General features: G+C 38.3%; 1 protein-coding gene across 1 annotated transcript in view; it reads right to left on the bottom strand.

Moving 5' to 3' along the window:
* COL25A1 (collagen type XXV alpha 1 chain) overlaps positions 1–13,109 on the bottom strand; it is a 518,595-nt gene that overhangs the window by 471,096 nt on the left and 34,390 nt on the right. The window lies entirely within an intron of this gene.

The following is a 13,109-nucleotide window of genomic DNA, read 5'->3' as shown; positions in this document are numbered from 1 at the left end:
AACACGGGGGGGGCATCACACTACCGGATTTCAAACTATACTACAAGGCTACAGTAATCAAAACAGCATGGTACTGGTACCAAAACAGAGATATAGACCAATGGAACAAAACAGAGGCACCGGAGGCAACACAACATACATACAACTATACAATCTTTGATAAACCTGACAAAAACAAGCAATGGGGAAAGGATTCCATGTTTAAAAAATGGTGTTGGGAAAACTGGCTAGCCATGTGCAGAAAGCAGAAACTGGACCCCTTCCTGACACCTTACACTAAAATTAACTCCAGATGGATTAAAGTCTTAAACATAAGACCTGGCACCATAAAAACCCTAGAAGGAAATCTAGGCAAAACTATCCAGGACATAGGAGTAGGCAAGGACTTCATGACCAAAACACCAAAAGCATTGGCAACAAAAGCCAAAATAGACAAATGGGACCTAATCAAACTCCACAGCTTCTGCACGGCAAAAGAAACAGTAACTAGAGTGGATCGGCAACCAACAGAATGGGAAAAAATTTTCGCAGTCTACCCATCTGACAAAGGGCTGATATCCAGAATTTACAAAGAACTCAAACAGATTTACAGGAAAAAAACAAGCCCATTCAAAAGTGGGCAAAGGATATGAACAGATACTTTACGAAAGAAGACATATATGAGGCCAACAATCGAAAAAATGCTCATCGTCACTGGTCATCAGAGAGATGCAAATCAAAACCACATTGAGATACCATCTCACGCCAGTTAGAATGGCGATCATTAAAAAATCTGGAGACAACAGATGCTGGAGAGGATGTGGAGAAAAAGGAACACTTTTACACTGTTGGTGGGAGTGTAAATTAGTCCAACCATTGTGGAAGACGGTGTGGCGATTCCTCAAGGTCTTAGAAATAGAAATTCCATTTGACCCAGCAATCCCATTACTGGGTATATATCCAAAAGACTATAAATCGTTCTACTATAAGGACACATGTACACGAATGTTCATTGCAGCACTGTTTACAATAGCAAAGACCTGGAATCAACCAAAATGCCCATTGATAATAGACTGGATTGGAAAAATGTGGCACATATACACCATGGAATATTTTGCAGCAATCAGAAATGATGAGTTTGTGTCGTTTGTAGGGACATGGATGAATCTGGAAAACATCATCCTCAGCAAACTGACACAAGAAAAGAAAATGAAACACCGCATATTCTCACTCATAGGTGGGTGATGAAAAATGAGAACACATGGACACAGAAAGGGGAGTGCTAAACACTGGGGTCTATTGGGGGGAAAAGGGGAGGGCCAGTGGGAGGGGGAGGTGGGGAGGGATAGCCTGGGGAGAAATTCCAAATGTGGGTGAAGGGGAGAAGAAAAGCAAAGCACACTGCCTTGTGTGTACCTATGCAACTGTCTTGCATGCTCTGCTCATGTACCCCAAAACCTATAATCCAATAAAAAATTAAAAAAAAAAAATCAGTAATCAGGTGGGGGAGCTGGGAGGGAGTAAGTGTGATTATAAGAGGGCAGGCAAGGGACCGCCCCCCTCCAGTGGTGCTGGAACCATTCAGTATTTTGACTATGGTGGTGGATATGTGAACTCACACAGGTGACAGAATTATACAAACATTAATACACAGACAGTCAAAGTAAAACTAGGAAAATCTGCCTAAGATAGGCAGGTAGATGGAATCACTGTCAATATCCTTGTTTCGCAAAACATTACCATTGTGAAATCCTATTGAGAATCTGAAACAGCTTTGGTTACATCCTTTTTCTTTTTCTTTTTTTACCCTGTAAAATGTTCCTCTATAAGAGGTCAAATTATACTGTTAAGTAAAAAATTACTGATAAAGTAACTTTAAACTGAATATGGGAAATAACTACTGTGCTGTATGGTATAAATAAGCATCATATTTATAAGAATACTACTTTATATAATGTAACTGGATGTAACAAATGGCATCTAGTACTAGTAATAAAATTCATCAATGTAAAAAATCAGAAATCATAATTGTTACATTATTGTTTATAATAAAATAATGTAATTATGGCTACTATTACCTTTTCAGCGAAATACTGTATAACACCTCAACATAAAACTAACAATAATAATGATAGTAGTGTTAGCACCAAGATTTAAACACAAGTAATAGGGCTCTAAAGTTATGTTTTTAACCACTATGCTATAATCCCACTAAAAATTATCTGATTAATTAAAATATAACTCCAAGTATTTGTTCTTGCTATTTCTCATATCCAAAGGATCCTCTCATTCACAAATTATCAAATTCTTAAATATAGTCATTAAAAATCAGGCCCAATTATTACCCCTTTTAAGACATCTTTTTTCCAGCTAAAAGTCAGGGTCTAACGATTTTAAATTCCATTTACACTTTCATCTTCCTTTTACGTGGCATTTATTAATTTATTGTTAATAAATTTTAAACCACTATATTTTCATATTATGTCAAAGTTTACAAATCACTTTTAAATATATCACTCCTTATGTTTTATTTTGCTGTGAAAAGCCCCTGAGAGCAGGGACTGTGACTTACACCCCTATGTAATATCACCCTCCCTTAGTACTGCACCTTACATAAAGAATGCCTGTACGGATTTCAGTGTGATTACTGAACACCCACATGCAAGCAGTTTCAATAGAGAGGTTGAAAATAGTAACCAAACTACTTTTCACAATAAGAAAATAATCAATCAATGTTTTTAGATACTAAATCCCATTTTTCTTTAAAGAAATGGCTTTTCAACTTTAAAAGAATCCATTTTCATTTAAAAATGTCTGTTGCTGCAAACTGTCATCCGTTTTTTCCAAATATATTGTTGGTGCTTCTTAATCACTATAACAATGGGATTTCATTGCCATGGTGACTGGGAGAATAAGTCCGTAGACAGGAACTACAATTCTGTCACTGTGACTAATGGCGTTTTCCTTTCCTACATCTTTATTTTGATTTAATATATAAAGCCCAAAGGCAAGGTTGGTTAATTTCAATTACATGACATTACCCTAGTTCTGCTGCAGTAGGAATGCCACATTAAACTACAACAGCGCATTCTTATCAAGACTTGTGGCTACCTCCAAAGATTATAGTTAGAATTACCAAAAGCGTCAATTTAAACATGTAATATATATTCATTTTTATACTTCTAAGTATTTACAGTCACACAAACAATCTTTGATGCATGTGCAGGCAGATAGCTACTATTTTCATTTTGTATAGCTATCTCTGGCACCTTTCTCCATTTAACCCCATTAAAGCAATGCCAGCTTCAAAACAACAGAAAAACAGAAAAGAAATGACACAAGCAATGTGGCCAGAGGCTGTCCTATCATCCATGCATTGCATGCTTTGCAGGAACAGTCTTGAAAATAGTGATTTAGTTTACAACTAACAGAACATGAGTGAATACTTTCTCAAATTTTTACTGGAGAGCTAGAATTCCCATTTTTGAGTCAAGGTGCAGCTGTACCAGGTACAAGGTAAAACAGGTGAAAAAAATGTCCTTAGTTTAACCAAGTTCGCTATACAAAGCTGCCTCCATTTTCCACATCAATATTTTGAAAATGCTTTCTTTGCTAGATATCATATTGCAAGTTATTTGAAATATCTTTTCACTCAATAGGTATTTGTCAACAGCAAGCAAGAGAATAAATGTCTTCATAATAAGCTGAATCCTTAATTTGGAGAGAGCTACATAGAAAAGTAACAGGGAAAACAGTGGGTCCAATTAAAAAAAAAAGAATTGGGTACAATGGGGAAGGAGTAATGATTTTGGAAGTTAAGCAGGAAATAAACATCTCTACTCATACAAATAACCATAATGCTTTTAATATATCTTATCCCAATCCCAAAGGCTTAGCTTCAAAGTATACTGTTAGTTTGGGATTTTTTGTTTGTTTTTGTTTTTTTGAGATGGAGTTGCTGTGTCACCCAGGCTGGAGCACGGTGATGGGATCTCGGCTCACTGCAACCTCTGCCTCCTGGGTTCAAGCAATTCTCCTGCCTCAGTCTCCGGAGTAGCTGGGACTACAGATGTGTACCACCATGCCCGGCTAATTTCTGTATTTTTAGTGGAGACGGTGTTTCACCATGTTGGCCAGGCTGAACTCCTCATCTCATAAGATCCACCCACTTCAGCCTCCCAAAGTGCTAGAATTACAGGCATGAGCCGCCGAGCGTGGCTGTATACTGGTTTTTATTTGCTTCTTTCTTTAAGCTATATTATAAGAAAAATTAAGGTATATTAAATAGGTAGACATATTATATGAATTATGGCATACCTTTATCATGTAAATATTAAGAACAATATGAAGATTTTTAATTACTTAAAAATGTTTATTAAATTATATTAAATGAAAAAGTAAAATAAAACATTATAGCATATGATCTCAACTATGAAAAAATGTATTTTACATTAAGAAAAGCAAAAGGACACATGCTAAAACATTAACAGTTGTCGCCATGGATGAGCAGAATTATTTTTCCTATAAGTTCTATATGCTACATTTTCTCCCGAAAAGTTTATATTAATTTCACAATCAGGAGGGGATAAAAACCAACAGTATTTTTAAAAAAAAGATCTTCAAAATTTAGTTTCAGAGGAAATATCAAGATGAAAGGACAAGCCCAATGTATTTCTATATGTAAACATAATCTGTAAATCACAAGAATAATATAAATTATTATTATTACCATTTTTTAAAATAAAGCAACAAGGGAGATTTATGATAAAAACTCTGAGGTAAAAACCATAGAAGTGCTTAAGCGGCCTTACTTGAAACTTCAAATTACTGTATTTCCAAGTGGTTTTTTTTTTTTTGTAGACAGGCGAGAGTGCAGTGGCATGATGTCGGCTCACTGCAACCTCTGCCTCCTGGATCCAAGCAATTCACCTGCCTCAGCCTCCCAAGTAGCTGGGATTACAAGTGCCAGCCACCACATCCAACTAACTTTTGTATTTTTAGTAGAGACTGGGTTTCACTGTGTTGGCCAGGCTGGTGGTCTTAAACTCCTGACCTCATAATCCACCCACCTCTGCCTCCCAAAGTGCTGGGATTACAAGCATGAGCCACTGAGCCTGGCCCATCCTTAGTCTTAAGTTCAAAAATAGCATTCCTCACATTACACAGTTTAACTCTAGACATATTATAAATGCTAATTATGTATTGAATTAAAATTAGCTTTTAAATATAAAGAGATTAGGCCAGGCACAGTAGCTAATGCCTGTAATCCTAGCACCTTGGAGGGCAGGTGGATCACTTGAGGTCAAGAGTTCAAAACCAGCCTGGTCAACATGGCAAAACCTTGACTTGACTAAAAATACAAAAATTAGCAAGGTATGGTAGAGCACACCTGTAGATCCAGCTACTTGGGAGGCTGAGACACAAGAATCACTCGAACCCGGGTTGCAATGAGCCAAGATTGTGCCACTGCACTCCAGAATGGGCAACAAAGCAAGACTCTGTCTCTAAAGTAAACAAATATAAAGAAATTAATTTTGTTTCCCTTTAGCAGGCAAAGTGGGTTCCCTTGGGCATCTCTGCAAGTATTTGTTACAGTGCTCTTGCAGCAGATTATTATTGACTTACGAAGGTAATAATAGTATGGGCATGTAGTATTTTGATATATAATAATTTCAAACATCTTTATCCCATGTTGTTTCCCTTTTGTTCCCCTAAAGTAGGGCACTTTTCATCAATGCAAGAATAAGTGGTAAGAGAACATGCCTTCATGGACCAGCATCATCTTGATTTCTGTCCTGTTCATTTGAGAGCATTTTCCCCATCCTCTCATACATTTATTTACCTACTATATTTTTAAATATATGAAATAATGTAAGCTCTAAAAGCCTCCTGCAGGTCATTGCAGTGGCTCACACCTGTAATCCCAGCACTTTGGGAGGCCAGGGCTGGTGGATCTCCTGGTGTCAGGAGTTTGAGACCAGCCTGGTCAACATGGCAAAACCCCATCTCTACTAAAAATACAAAAATTAGCCGGGCATGGCGGTGTGCACCTGTAGTCCCAGCTACTTGGGAGGTTGAGGCAGGAGAATCACTTGAACCCAGGAGGTGGAGATTGTGATGAGCAGAGATCACACCACTGCACTCTAGCTTGGGCAATAGAGTGAGACTCTGTCTCAAAAAAAAAAAAAAGAAAAAAGAAAGCCTCCTACATTAGACATAGCCAAGTTTACCTATTTAAAAGAAGTTTAGGGTAAGCATAATACTATATGTTTATAACCACTGTAAGTGGGAAAAAATCATTCCTCTCAGTTTATCAGTAAAAATTATTAATTTCTGAAGCAAAATTTCATCCACTTTGCAAAATACATATTTCTTTCTTTAGAGTTTAACAAAAGAGTCATAATATAGAACAAAACACTGAAATAGTTACACACATTAACATCCTCATAGATGATACAAGGTGGTTTTAAGTTAAGCACAATAGTGTTTTATTAGAGAAAATAAATTTCTGGTAATTTGTCTATCAAAACCTTTCAGGCCTGGCACAGTGGCTCACACCTATAATCCCAGCACTTTGGGAGGCCGAGGCAGGCAGATCACCTGAGGTCAGGAGTTTGAGATCAACCTGACCAACCTGTTTTTACTAAAAATACAAAAATTAGCCAGCATGGTGGTGCGCACCTGTAATCCCAACTACTTGGAAGGCTGAGGAAGGAGAATCACTTGAACCGCTTAACTGTAAATTATGAGGTATTTTACAATATATCATGTTGGACAGTTGCTGAAGATATTATTTTAAAGAACACAATAACAAGCCTTTAAAAAGCAGTAGTCCTTTCATTGAATTCAGTACTTAACTGATTTTTATTATCCTAGTTAATGACAAGGGGTGGCATACTCAAAAAGCTTCAAATACTAGTAATAAAAATAATTAAAATATTAGAAAACAATGGTTATATGAAAGGGAAGAAACTGGATTGAGAACAGTATGGAGAACACACTGGAGGAGAGTAATAATGGAGTAAGGGAAACCCAATGGCAACTGCTACCATCACACAAGGAAAAATACTGGTGGCCATAAACAAAAGAGTAGCAGAAGGAGCAGAGAGAAGTGGACAAACTTGAGAAATGCGGGTAGAAAATAGACAGGACATGGTAAATAAAAAATTATGGGGTGGGGAGGTGCAAGGGAAGTCAAGAATAGTTCTCAAGTGTCTGGTGTGAACAATGAACATCATTCACCGAAAAAAGCCTGGGTGAAGAGCAAATTAGGTGGAGAATGGCACGAATGATAGATTTAGTCTGAGCCTCCCTTTGTTTTTTGGACAGAGTCTGGCTCTGTTGCCAGGCTGGAGTGCAGTGCAACCTCCGCCTCCCAGGTTCAAGCAATTCTCCTGCCTCAGCCTCTCCAGTAGCTGGGACTAAAGGCACTTGCACCACATCCAGCTAAGCTAATTTTTGTATTTTTAGTAGAGACAGATTTCACCATGTTAACCAGGATGGTCTTGATCTCCTGACCTCGTGATCCGTCCATCACAGCCTCCCAAAGTACTAGCATTACAGGTGTGACCTACTGCTCCCAGCTAGTCTGAGCCATTTTTAATTGGAGATGCCCAACTACAGATCAGGCCCACTGATCAGACTCCCCCAAGGAATTTCAGATGAAATGCAGCAACATGTGATATCACTGGCACTCCCTGGTTTACAAGCATCTTCAGCAATCCCACTCATTGCCACCAATGAGTCTGGCTTCTGTGATTCTGGATCAACATCACCCTTGTTGAAGGAAGGAAATGTTTTCCAACTTAGAAACACAGCCTTGCTAAAAGAAAGGCTAATTTCTTTTAGCATAATTTCTAGTTAATCTATTTATAATGCCTTTTTTATATAAAGAAAATGGAAAGTAAGTTCAGGTCCAAGTTCATGAATCATGCGCTTGTTCAGGCATATTTGACATTTCCAATTTTAGCCATGTCACAAAGATGGAAAAATTCATGATTTAGAAAGCCGAGTAAAGTTCACTGATCATCAAGTATTAAATTAGAAAATCCTCAAGTTTTCAGGGCAAACCATGAGCTATATCTGTTTTAAATCTTATTCTATTAACCTATCTATTAACATTTGGGAGCTGAAATACTGCACAGTATTCAGCATGAGCTACAGCTTTGAATTAATGATCACATAGGTAATAAATACTCTGAACTGAAGGCCAAAGCACAATTTAAACAGCGCTGCTTCTTTTAACCAAATCAACTATGCTTTTTCTTTAGTATCTCTTTTCAATTAACAGTAACATTTTCCTTATTCTTTTCCATTAATGTTATAAGTAAGGCAATAAATACCTATCCTTGCATTACCTTACAGTAATAACAGTACACACGTGTGTGTGTCTGTGTGTGTGTGTTAAAGAGCAGGAAGTGTTTGCGTTTTCATGTCATTTGAACTATATAAAGAATTCAAGATACCATAAAGCTTGAGAACACTGGTGATGTCAGGATTCTTCTCCAGAACAGCCACTGTTGAGGTCCTGTGCTGCACACCAGCAGACCTTCCTAATGTTACTTTCAAATCATTAATTTGCTTGCTGTCATTATCTGCCTGTTAAATGGCTATTTAAAACAGATAGGCCGGGCGCGGTGGCTCAAGCCTGTAATCCCAGCACTTTGGGAGGCCAAGGCGGGTGGATCATGAGGTCAAGAGATCGAGACCATCTTGGTCAACATGGTGAGATCCCCGTCTCTACTAAAAATACAAAAAAAAATTAGCTGGGCATGGTGGCACGTGCCTGTAATCCCAGCTACTCGGGAGGCTGAGGCAGGAGAATTGCCTGAACCCAGGAGGTGGAGGTTGCAGTGAGCCAAGATTGCGCCATTGCACTCCAGCCTGGGTCACAAGAGCGAAACTCCGTCTCAAAAAAAAAAAAACAGATAACATTAAGAGGATACGCATTCAGAAGATAAACCAAAGAAAACAGAATGTAACAAATGTTACTGGTGTACATTCTTTTAAGCAATAGAAACTACAACCAAGTCATGTCAGTGCATACAGCCCTTCCTCTGGATTTCTCTCAGATTAACTTAATGCTTTTCCATGGCCCTTCCCTTCTCTCAGGTACTTTTATTCCTGCTACTAATACGACTTCCAAACATTTCCTGTGCTCAAGTCTTTTAAAACAAGGGTCGTCTCTTAAGGAGTAACAGGTGTAGCCATTAAGAGTTAAAAGCTTGAACTTATATAAGACATAGCTAACTTCTGCTACTTAAAAGTTACATGACATATTAAGGTTTTTTTTTTAAACTTCTTTAGAGCTTATTTATCCTGCCTATTAAATTAGAATAACAGGTTGTTGTAAAAATTACTAAGATAATACATGAAAAAGATGTAAAACAGTGCTTGGTAGTCAGAAAAATGAGTGTCAGCTATTATTTTTATAATTTGCTTGGCAGGCTATGGATGAACAGCTGAGGAAATGGACAAGCTGAAATTATTCTCTGGAAATGATGAGGTGAAGATGAATGACCTTCAGAAATCTTCACATGACAATGGAGTGATTTGAAGAAAGAACACCAAAATCAATCTCATGCCTTACGCAGTGTAACAGAGTTTTTTAAAGGGTCCATTGACCCTAAAATATACTTTGTGGATTGTTTATGTTGTTGGCACTAAATTTATGAAGATATGGCGGAGGGGCGGGTGGGGGGGATATACTGATAATCTAGGACAGGCTTTCATAAATAAATGGTTGCCTCCTGACCAGTCAGCCTGACCTCAGTTTGTAATGTTTACATCCATTACTATGATTTTTTTAAAAAAGTATTCATTGTAGAAAGAGAAGATAAAGATTACTCTCAACCATAGAAAAAGTGACATGAAAACGTGGATACAACTCTTCTGTTTTCTTCAAGCAAAAGCGAATTATGGATACAAATCTTTTTCTGTGTTTTCTTCAAGCAAAAACCAAGTAGCAATTACAGTTATAAACTGAACCCATGACTTTTGTGCTGTTAGCTTTTTTGGAACTCCTCTTAGAGCCTTCACCATTGTACTCCACGTTATTCTGCTTTACGTCTTAATTAGATTAAACAGCATCACTTGAATCTGAGATCATCCTAAATCTGCCTGCTAAATGGTAATTTAAAACAGGCACCATTAAGAGAGCAAGCACTCAGAAAATCAACAAAAGAAAACGGAAGGAATGTAACAAATGTTAATGGTGTACATTCTTTTAAGCAACAGAAACTACAACCAAGTCCTGTCAGTGCATATAGCCCTTTCTCTAGTAGAGTGGCTAATGAACCCAAATGCTGACCTATAGCTCTTTTTTTTTTTAATTTTTTATTGGATTTTAGGTTTTGGGGTACATGAGCAGAGCATGCAAGACAGTTGCATAGGTACACACATGGCAGTGTGCTTTGCTTTTCTTCTCCCCTTCACCCACCTTTGGCATTTCTCCCCAGGCTATCCCTCCCCACCTCCCCCTCCCACTGGCCCTCCCCTTTTCTCCCCAATAGACCCCAGTGTTTAGTACTCCCCTTTCTGTGTCCATGTGTTCTCATTTTTCGTCACCCACCTATGAGTGAGGATATGCGGTGTTTCATTTTCTGTTCTTGTGTCAGTTTGCTGAGGATGATGTTTTCCAGATTCATCCATGTCCCTACAAACGACACGAACTCATCATTTCTGATTGCTGCATAATATTCCATGGTGTATATGTGCCACATTTTTCCAATCCAGTCTATTATCAACGGGCATTTGGGTTGATTCCAGGTCTTTGCTATTGTAAACAGTGCTGCAATGAACATTCGTGTACATGTGTCCTTATAGTAGAACGATTTATAGTCTTTTGGATATATACCCAGTAATGGGATTGCTGGGTCAAATGGAATTTCTATTGCTAAGGCCTTGAGGAATCGCCACACCGTCTTCCACAATGGTTGGACTAATTTACACTCCCACCAACAGTGTAAAAGTGTTCCTTTTTCTCCACATCCTCTCCAGCATCTGTCTCCAGATTTTTTAATGATCGCCATTCTAACTGGCGTGAGATGGTATCTCAATGTGGTTTTGATTTGCATCTCTCTGATGACCAGTGACGATGAGCAATTTTTCATATGATTGTTGGCCTCGTATATGTCTTCTTTCGTAAAGTATCTGTTCATATCCTTTGCCCACTTTTGAATGGGCTTGTTTGTTTTTTTCCTATAAATCTGTTTGAGTTCTTTGTAAATTCTGGATATCAGCCCTTTGTCAGATGGGTAGACTGCGAAAATTTTTTCCCATTCTGTTGGTTGCCGATCCACTCTAGTTACTGTTTCTTTTGCCGTGCAGAAGCTGTGGAGTTTCATTAGGTCCCATTTGTCTATTTTGGCTTTTGTTGCCAATGCTTTTGGTGTTTTGGTCATGAAGTCCTTGCCTACTCCTATGTCCTGGATGGTTTTGCCTAGATTTCCTTCTAGGGTTTTTATGGTGCCAGGTCTTATGTTTAAGTCTTTAATCCATCTGGAGTTAATTTTAGTGTAAGGTGTCAGGAAGGGGTCCAGTTTCTGCTTTCTGCACATGGCTAGCCAGTTTTCCCAACACCATTTGTTAAACATGGAATCCTTTCCCCATTGCTTGTTTTTGTCAGGTTTATCAAAGATTGTATAGTTATATGTATGTTGTGTTGCCTCCGGTGCCTCTGTTTTGTTCCATTGGTCTATATCTCTGTTTTGGTACCAGTACCATGCTGTTTTGATTACTGTAGCCTTGTAGTATAGTTTGAAATCCGGTAGTGTGATGCCCCCCGCTGTGTTCTTTTTGCTTAGAATTGACTTGGCTATGCGGGCTCTCTTTTGGTTCCATATGAAGTTCATGGTGGTTTTTTCCAGTTCTGTGAAGAAAGTCAATGGTAGCTTGATGGGGATAGCGTTGATTCTGTAAATTACTTTGGGCAGTATAGCCATTTTCACGATATTAATTCTTCCTAACCATGAACATGGAATGTTTCTCCATCTGTTTGTGTCCTCTCTGATTTCGTTGAGCAGTGGTTTGTAGTTCTCCTTGAAGAGGTCTCTTACGTTCCTTGTGAGTTGTATTCCAAGGTATTTTATTCTTTTTGTAGCAATTGCGAATGGTAGTTCACTCTTGATTTGGCTTTCTTTAAGTCTGTTATTGGTGTAGACGAATGCTTGTGATTTTTGCACATTGATTTTATATCCTGAGACTTTGCTGAAGTTGCTTATCAGTTTCAGGAGTTTTTGGGCTGAGGTGATGGGGTCTTCTAGGTACACTATCATGTCGTCTGCAAATAGAGACAATTTGGCTTCCACCTTTCCTATTTGAATACCCTTTATTTCTTTTTCTTGCCTGATTGCTCTGGCTAGAACTTCCAGTACTATATTGAATAGGAGTGGTGAGAGAGGGCATCCTTGTCTAGTGCCAGATTTTAAAGGGAATGCTTCCAGTTTTTGCCCATTCAGTATGATATTGGCTGTTGGTTTGTCATAAATAGCTTTTATTACTTTGAGATACGTTCCATTGATACCGAGTTTATTGAGGGTTTTTAGCATAAAGGGCTGTTGAATTTTGTCAAATGCCTTCTCTACATCAATTGAGATAATCATGTGGTTTTTGGTTTTGGTTCTGTTTATGTGGTGAATTACGTTGATAGACTTGCGTATGTTGAACCAGCCTTGCATCCCTGGGATGAATCCTACTTGATCATGATGAATAAGTTTTTTGATTTGCTGTTGCAATCGGCTTGCCAATATTTTATTGAAGATTTTTGCATCTATGTTCATCATGGATATTGGCCTGAAGTTTTCTTTTCTCGTTGGGTCTCTGCCGGGTTTTGGTATCAGGATGATGTTGGTCTCATAAGATGATTTGGGAAGGATTCCCTCTTTTTGGATTGTTTGAAATAGTTTTAGAAGGAATGGTACCAGCTCCTCCTTGTGTGTCTGGTAGAATTCGGCTGTGAACCCGTCTGGACCTGGGCTTTTTTTGTGTGGTAGGCTCTTAATTGCTGCCTCAACTTCAGACCTTGTTATTGGTCTATTCATAGTTTCAGCTTCCTCCTGGTTTAGGCTTGGGAGGACACAGGAGTCCAGGAATTTATCCATTTCTTCCAGGTTTACTAGTTTATGCGCATA

Source organism: Callithrix jacchus, chromosome 3, assembly GCF_049354715.1.
Source record: "Callithrix jacchus isolate 240 chromosome 3, calJac240_pri, whole genome shotgun sequence".
Taxonomy (NCBI): domain Eukaryota; kingdom Metazoa; phylum Chordata; class Mammalia; order Primates; family Cebidae; genus Callithrix; species Callithrix jacchus.
The sequence above is the reverse complement of the archived record's forward strand: the minus strand, read 5'-3'. Positions and strand labels throughout refer to the sequence as shown.